The 9425-nt window shown below is 37.1% G+C and overlaps 1 non-coding gene across 1 annotated transcript; it reads right to left on the bottom strand.

Annotated features, from left to right (window-relative positions):
- Positions 1-8943: 8943 nt before the first annotated feature.
- Positions 8944-9051, bottom strand: LOC148553842 (small nucleolar RNA R71). The gene has a single exon (XR_015893134.1). It is a non-coding gene; the product is annotated as a small nucleolar RNA R71 (small nucleolar RNA).
- Positions 9052-9425: the final 374 nt, after the last annotated feature.

Genomic DNA, 9425 nt, shown 5'->3' with positions numbered 1-9425 from the left:
CTCGTGATATCGACCCTGACTCACTCAGGTATTACTTGGACGACCTAGTGCACTTGCTGGTTCAGTTGTACGAAGTGTGGGGATTCGTGCACCACTTATCTGGCTTTGATATCACATTGTCGGTTCAACTGCCAACCCGACACATCTCCATGGAGACGTCGCCCTTCAGTCTCATATTGGGAACCCCCAAGATATCGTGCCTGGATCACGGTCCAGGATGTCAGTGCCTGCACACTATAGTGATTCCGAAAGGATGCGAGCGGGATACTCTTGCCACCGACCTTACATCTCAATGTAAGTGGGATTAACCACCGTCCTTACGCTGCCGCGACCTCGACAAGCGGGATTAAACACCGTCCTTGCCAGGTGCATATTGTCTCAATAAATCTCCGTATATAACATTAATCCAATGGTTTTCAGAAAATCATTTTTTCATTATATCAATAATCCATCATTCTATTCCAAGTCTCAGACTCATCTCAACCACTATCAATTCATAATTTTCACAATTCTTTATATCAGTCGTTATTATAGTACTTCATCATCTCTCTCAACTAATCCGTCCTCAGTACACCAGAAACCTAAGTCTCTGTCTTCTAAAATTTGTACAAAATCCATCTACTTAAGTCATTAATTATCCTTTATTAATCCTTAGGCCTAACTATACCACATTACCTTCAAACTTCATTTTAGGGAAGTTTAGAAAGATTAGAGAACCTTTTAAAAACATAAAAAATTACTTTTTCTGCAAAATAGGGGTCTCGCGTACGTAAGCCCCTGTCTCGCGTACGCATGCTGTTTGAAAAGCGGTGGTTGCGTACGCAACCACCTGCTCGCGTACGCGAGTGTCTCAGCCCGAATGGGTTCTCAACTTTCCAAAAATCATAACCAAAACCACAAGGTTTTCAACTTTCCAAAATTCATAACCAAAACCAATTCAGAACCAAACCAACTCCAATTCACATCAAATCCTACCCTTTTTGGTCACAATTCACCACTCTTACCAAATTTGAACTCATATTATACACTCCTCAACTTCAATGATCAATTTTATTACACTAACACACTTTTTCACCCAACACAATCATCAATCATCATTATATCATTAACTGTCATCTCAATCAATCTCATTTGTTCTCAACAACAATATTCAACACTATTTATCCACATCAACATCATTATTCATCAAAATCATTTAAAGTCATCAATTCATCATACATCATCAATCTTCCAATTCAACAAGCCATTTCAATCCAACCTATCTTATAGGTCACTAGCCTAAGTGTCCAGAAATATTATATTTTACATTGAGAAAACTGAAACCATACCTTGGCCTATTTTCAATATGCACTAATTCACCAAATTGACCTCAACCAAGCTTCCACAAGTTCTCAAGTCACCAAGTCCACTTCCAAGCAATTTAAGTCACTAACATTCTCCATACAACACCAATTCAAGCTATATACACATAATTCAAACTAATCAACCTAGGGTTAACTACAATCATAATTTCACAAGGTTTAAAAGTGAGCTTACCTTACCCATAGTTGATTAGGACAAAACTCAATAATAATCAAGTGCTAGAGTGTACCTAAATAATCAAAATCACAAGAACCACTCATCCACCATAGCCAAATTTGAATCTGTTATGGAAGGAAAAACTGGGCAAGAAATTGGAAGTTTCTTACCACTCTGTTTAGATGAAATCGAAGAGCTTGAAAAGAGCTTTGCGTGGCAACTGACGCCACGCAAATCGGAGCTTTAGAGAGTGAGACATGGCTCCAGGAAGAAGGTGATGAATAGTGCTTTGTGAACTCTGATGGGCGCTCAAGGATTATGTCAGAATAGATTTTCTCAATAAAGTCCCGTTGCAAGTATAGCTCTACCAACAACAATCCTCGAGGATCAAATTTAGAAAGGGAATTGGTTGTCACAAGTTCAACCCCAATAAAAGTAACCGAGGTATTCAAACCTCGGGTCGTCTCACAAGGAATAGGCAAACATGTGCTTCAACATTGGTTAGAATTCTGGGGTTGTAAGTCATGAGCAAGAAATTAAACTAGGAATCTTAACAAACAAGTAATCTTAAATTATAAAAAACTAATTCAAATAACTAAGTAAGATGTGAGCAATTCTAAACTAATGAGATAACATTCAATATAATTCTACTCCAAAAACTAAACGATAACTATAACTAAGATAAGACCATTAGAAATTTGGGTTTTCAAATATGAATAATAAAAGCAACTCTTGGCTAGGCATGGAAATTAGGGTCACTATCCTCGTCTAATAACCATATCTTGACAATTAAGAGGAACCAAACTCATTAAGTCTACTTCTATACTTGAAGTACGTTAAATGGTTTGGTCAACATCAACCCATAAGGTCTAACCTCACTACTAATTGACTAAGTAGTAGGTTAGTGTCAATGGCTATCAAATTGACCATTAAGGGTTTCCAAATCATCAAGTCCATTAGACCCAATGACTCAAGTTTACCCAATTCCCTTAGCCTAGGCCAAGGGTAAAGAGAACTACTCCATAATCAAAGTAAACAATTCATCAAACACATGGTAAGCATTGATAAAAGACATGTTCAAATTGCAATTAAATTGAAATTAACAAGTACCCACTAACAATTATCAACATACAATCACTCAAACAACATAGTTAATCATAGAAATCATCAATGTAACGTTAACAAGTCAAGATTCACAACATTCAAGCAATGGGTATAAAGTGACAATTGACAAGAATTCATAAAATTAACACAAGATCTAAGTAACATTATACTAAGGAATTCAAATTAAACAATCAAAACTAGTAATTAACAAGATTCAATTTAGAATTCAACAAGGGAAGATCAAATGAAAGCTAGATCTAGAGAGGAACAAGGGTTTCTCTCTCTAGAAGAACAAGAACCAAAAACTAGCTAAAAATTGTGTCTAAGTGTAAAATGAATGATCCCCCCTTTCTCCCTAGCATCCTTGGGTCTTTTCCATGTAGAAACAGCTTGAATTTGAGCCTCATGAGCCTCAGAAATTGCCAGGCACGATTTTCTTTAATGAGATCACGTGCAGCTTTTTGCGCGTGCGCGCCATGCGTGCGTGTGCGCCGATCGCTTTTGTGACCCACGCGTGCGCGCAAGGTGCGCATGCGCGTCGGTGGGAATTCTCTAACCCGCGCGGATGCGTCCATTTTTGCGCGCCACATCCAGCTATCCTCATGCATGCATGTGCGTGGAGTGTGCGTGCGCGCCCATGCTGAGTTTCCCAAAATCCAAATCTTCATGTTCCTTCCTCTTGTGCATGCTTTCTTTCTCTCTTCTAGGCCATTCTTGCCCTATTAATTCTGAAATCACTCAACAAACACGTCACGGAATCGAATGGTAAGAGAAGAGGATCAAAATATAGCAATTTTAAGGCAAAAGAAGCATGTTTTTCATCATGAAGCAATATTAGGAAGAGAACACAAAACCATACAATTCTTGTGAATAAGTGTGAGAAATATTAACAAAACCCCCCAAATTCTACACAATATAAAGCACAAAATTGGGGTTTATCAAACAAGAACAATAAAGCTAGCAATCCTATGCAATTAACAACATCAAAAAATCACAAAATTCACAAGAATTTAAAGCTACAAACAAGATGGTATACATAAGGAAGATCTTACCACGTGGGGTGCCTCCCACCAAGCACTTTTCTTTAACGTCCTTAAGTTGGACGGTCAGTCGCTTAAGCTTCTCCTTCCTCAGGTGCATCCGCCAATAGAAACACCTCTAGCTCTTTTGGGAGCTTGTAGCCATGATACTTCTTCACTCTATGTCTATTCACCTTGAAAGTTGTTTCACTTTTAGGATCAAACAACTCCACCACTCCATAGGGCTTTATCTCCTTCACCTTGAAAGGTCCTTCCCATCTAGAACGGAGCTTGCCAGGCATGAATCTAAGCCTCGAGTTGTAGAGGAGAACCTCATCACCTTCTTGGAAATCCTTTTTCCGAATGTGATGGTCATGAAATGCTTTAGTCTTTTCCTTGTAGATCCGGGCATTCTCATATGATTCGTTCCTCAAACACTCAAGCTCCTCTAGCTGTAACTTCCTGGCTTCACCAGCCTTGGCTAAATCCATGTTGCACTGCTTTACCGCCCAATAGGCTCTATGCTCAATCTACACCGGAAGGTGGCATGCCTTACCATAGACGATCCGGAAGGGACTCATCCCTAACGGAGTCTTGTAGGCTGTTCTATACGCCCATAGTACATCTCCTAACCGGAGGCTCCAATCCTTCCTTTGTGGATTGACCACTTTCTCCAAGATTTTCTTAATCTCCCGGTTGGACACTTCTGCTTGCCCGTTGGTCTGTGGGTGATAAGCAGTAGTAACCTTATGCGACACTCCATAGCGCTTGAGCAATGCCTCAACTTTCCTGTTACAAAAGTGGGATCCTTGGTCGCTCATGATTGCTCGTAGCGACCCATAACGGCATACAATGTTATTTCTAATAAAAGAAATGATGGTATTAGCATCGTCAAGGCGGGTAGGTATTGCTTCTACCCACTTTGACATGTAGTCAACCACTAACAGAATATACAGATACCCACTGGAGTTAGGAAACGGTCCCATAAAGTCAATGCCCCATACATCAAATATCTCATAGAACAACATAGGTTGTTGAGGCATCTTATCCCTTTGGGATGTGTTTTCTGACTTCTGAAACTGATGGCAAGACACACAGAACCGGTTAGCATCCTTGAATAAGGTTGGCCACCAGAATTCACAATCCAACACCTTTTTAGCGGTCCTTTGTGGGCCAAAGTGGCCACCACATTCGGACAAATGGCAAGCTTCAAGAATGGGTTGGATTTCAGATTCCGGGACGCATCTTCAAATTACTTGGTCCATTCCCCTCTTCCATAAGTGAGGGTCATCCCAAATATAGTATTTGAAATCACTCCTCAACTTATCCCTTTGGTGTTTAGAAAAGTTGGGAGGGAAGAGTTTTGCAACCAAGTAGTTCGCCATTGGGGCAAACCAAGGAAAACTATCCGACACAGCATGCAAACTATCCAATGGGAATGAGTCATTGATCAGAAATGGGTCAAATTTTAAATTCTCAATGTGGCTTAAATGATCCGCAACCAGGTTTTGACACTCCGGTCCTGATGAGCGGATAATTTATACGCTTTTTGGCATTATTTTTACATAAATTTCAGTATAATTTAGTTAGTTTTTAGCATATTTTTATTAATTTTTAATTAAAATTCACATTTCTGGACTTTACTATGAGTTTATGAGTTTTCCTGTGATTTCAGGTATTTTCTGTCTGAAATTGAGGGACCTGAACAAAAATCAGATTCAGAGGTTGAAAAAGGACTGCAGATGTTGTTGGATTCTGACCTCCCTGCACTCAAAGTGGATTTTCTGGAGCTACAGAACTCCAAATGGCACTCTCTCAATTGCGTTGGAAAGTAGACATCCAGGGCTTTGCAGCAATATATAATAGTTTATACTTTGATTAAGGATAGATGACGTAAACTGGCATTGAATGCCAGTTCCATGCTGCATTCTGGAGTCAAACGCCAGAAACAGGTTGCAAAGTGGAGTTAAACGCCAGAAATAGGTTACAAACTGGCGTTCAACTCCAAGAAAGACCTCTACACGTGTAAAGCTCAATGCTCAGCCCAAGCACACACCAAGTGGGCCCCAGAAGTGGATTTCTGCATCATTTACTTATCTCTGTAAACCCTAGTAACTAGTTTAGTATAAATAGGACTTTTTACTATTGTATTTACATCTTTAGTTTCATCTTTGATCAGTTTTATGCTATCTTAGACTTTCATGGGGGCTGGCCATTCAGCCATGCCTGAACCATTATCACTTATGTATTTCCAAACGGTAGAGTTTCTACACACCATAGATTAAGGTGTGGAGCTCTGCTGTTCCTCATGAATTAATACAAAGTACTACTATTTTTCGATTCAATTCAAGCTTATTCCTTCTCTAAGATATCCATTCGCACCCAAGAACATGATGAATGTGATGATTATGTGACGCTCATCATCATTCTCACCTATGAACGCGTGCCTGACAAACACTTCTGTTCTACATGCAAACAAGCTAGAATGAGTATCTCTTAGATATCTAATACAGAGGACCGAGTCCGAGATATTAGAATCTTCATGGTATAAGTTAGAACCCATGAATGGCCATTCTTGAGATCCAGAAAGTCTAAACCTTGTGTGTGGTATTCCGAGTAGGATCTTGGAAGGGATGGCTGTGACGAGCTTCAAACTCGCGACTGCTGGGCGTAGTGACAGACGCAAAAGGATAGTAAATCCTATTCTAGTATGATCGAGAACCGACAGATGATTAGCCATGCAGTGACAGCGCATTGGACCATTTTCATAGAGAGGATGGGATGTAGCCATTGACAACGGTGATGCCCTACATAAAGCTTGCCATGGAAAGGAGTAGGAATGGTTGGATGAAGACAGTAGGAAAGCAGAGGTTCAGAGGAATGAAAGCATCTCTACACACTTATCTGAAATTCTCACCAATGAATTACATAAGTATCTATATCCTAGTTTATGTTTTATTTATCTTTTAATTATTAAAACTCTATATCCATTTGAATCCGCCTGACTGAGATTTACAAGGTGACCATAGCTTGCTTCAAGCCGACAATCTCCGTGGGATCGACCCTTACTCATGTAAGGTTTATTACTTGGACGACCCAGTGCACTTGCTGGTTAGTTGTGCGAAGTTGTGACAAAGAATTAAGATTATGAACGTGCGTATTGAGTTTTTAGTGCCGTTACCAAGTAATGGAACCGTCACGATTTCTGCGCACCAAGTTTTTGGCGCCGTTGCCAGGGATTGTTCGAGTTTGGACAACTGACGGTTCATCCTGTTGCTCAGATTAGGTAATTTTATTTTAATTTTAAGCTTTTTATTTCTTATTTTAAAAAAATACAAAAATTTTTTTTCTTTTTTTCGTTTTTCTCAATTAATTTTCAAAAATTACAAAAAAATTTTACAAAATCATAAAATCAAAAATATTTTGTGTTTCTTATTTGAGTCTAGAGTCAAGTTTTAAGTTTGGTGTCAATTGCATCTTTTTAATTTTCTAAAAATTATTTTCGAAAATTTCATGCATTGTATTCTTCATGATCTTCAAGTTGTTCTTGGCCAGTCTTCTTGTTTGATCTTCATATTTTCTTATTTTGTGTCTTTTCTTGTTTTTCATATGCATTTTCAATTTGTTAATGTCTAAAGAATAAAAATTTTTAAGTTTGGTGTCTTGCATGTTTTCTTTTCTTGAAAATTTTTCAAAAATAAGTTCTTGGTGTTCATCTTGACATTCAAAGTGTTCTTGGTGTTCATCTTGACATTCATAGTGTTCTTGCATGCATCACATGTTTTGATCCAAAATTTTCATGCATTGAGTCTTTTTGATATTTTTCTCTTTCATCATTAACAATTCAAAAAATCAAAAAAATATCTTTCCCTTATTCTATCATAAAATTTCAAAAATTTGGGTTGAATTTTTCAAAAATTTTTCAAAATTAGTTGTTTCTTATGAGTCAAATCAAATTTTCATTTTAAAAAAAAAACTCTATCTTTTTCAAATCTTTTTCAAAAAAATCAAATCTTTTTCAGTTTTCTTTCATAATTTTTAAAAATTTCAAATTGATTTTCAAAAATATTTTTCTTATTTCTATTTCATATTTTCGAATTCAATGCTAACAATTAATGTGATTGATTCAAAAATATTAAGTTGTTACTTGCCTATTAAGAAAGGTTCAATCTTTAAATTTTAAAATCAAATCTTTTAGTTTCTTGTTAGTCAAGTAATCAACTTTAATTTTCAAAATCAAATCTTTTTAAATTTCTTTTTCAAACCTTTTTTTAAAAAATAATTTTCAATCATATCTTTTTCAATTTCAATCATATCTTTTTCAAAATCAATTTCAAAATCTTTTCTAACTTCTTATCTTTTTCAAATTGATTTTCAAATCTTTTTCAATCAATCCTATCTTTTTGTTTCAATTATATCTTTTTCAAAACTACCTAACTAACTCTCTACCTTTAATTTTCGAAAATCCCTTCCCTCTTTTTCAAAATTTCTTTTTAATTAACTAATTATTTTAATTTTTAATTTTAATTCTATTTCTTTTCTAATTTTCGAATTTTATTTTTAATTTAATTAATTTTCGAAATTCCCTTTCTCTCATCTCCTTCTAATTATTTATTTATTTACTAACACTTCTCTTCATCTCAAAATTTGAACCCTCTCTTCCTCTTGGTGTTCGAATTTCTCTTCGTCTATTCTTATACTCACATACAGGAATCTCTATACTGTGACATAGAGGATTCCATATTTTCTTTTCTATTTTCTTCTTTTTCATATGAGCAGGAACAAGGATAAGAACATTCTTTTTGAATCTGATCCTGAACCTAAAAGGACTCTGAAGAGGAAGCTAAGGGAAGCCAAAGCACAACTCTCTGGAGAAAATCTGACAGAAATTTTTGAAAAAGAAGACAACATGGCCGAAAATAATAACAATGCAAGGAAGATGCTAGGTGACTTTACTGCACCAAATTCCAATTTACATGGAAGAAGCATCTCAATCCCTGCTATTGGAGCAAACAATTTTGAGCTTAAACCTCAATTAGTTTCTCTGATGCAACAGAACTGCAAGTTTCATGGACTTCCATCTGAAGATCCTTTTCAGTTCTTAACTGAATTCTTGCAGATCTGTGATACTGTTAAGACCAATGGGGTTGATCCTGAGGTCTACAGGCTTATGCTTTTCCCATTTGCTGTAAGAGACAGAGCTAGAGTATGGTTGGACTCTCAACCTAAAGACAGCCTGAACTCTTGGGATAAGCTGGTCACGGCTTTCTTAGCCAAGTTCTTTCCTCCTCAAAAGCTTAGCAAGCTTAGAGTGGATGTTCAAACCTTCAGACAGAAAGAAGGGGAATCCCTCTATGAAGTTTGGGAGAGATACAAGGAACTGACCAAAAAGTGTCCTTCTGACATGCTTTCAGAATGGACCATCCTGGATATATTCTATGTTGGTTTGTCTGAGTTATCAAAGATGTCACTGGACCATTCTGCAGGTGGATCCATTCACCTAAAGAAAACACCTGCAGAAGCTCAAGAACTCATTGACATGATTGCAAATAACCAGTTCATGTACACTTCTGAGAGGAACCCTGTGAATAATGGGACACCTATGAGGAAGGGAGTTCTTGAAATTGATACTCTGAATGCCATATTGGCTTAGAATAAAATATTGACTTAGCAAGTCAATATGATCTCTCAAAGTCTGAATGGATTGAAGGAATCATCCAACAGTACTAAAGAGGCATCTTCTGAAGAAGAATCTTATGATCCTGAGAACCTTGCAATAGCAGA

This window comes from Arachis ipaensis, chromosome B7, assembly GCF_059453495.1.
Source record: "Arachis ipaensis isolate K30076 ecotype BB chromosome B7, ASM5945349v1, whole genome shotgun sequence".
Taxonomy (NCBI): Eukaryota; Viridiplantae; Streptophyta; class Magnoliopsida; order Fabales; family Fabaceae; genus Arachis; species Arachis ipaensis.
The sequence above is the reverse complement of the archived record's forward strand: the minus strand, read 5'-3'. Positions and strand labels throughout refer to the sequence as shown.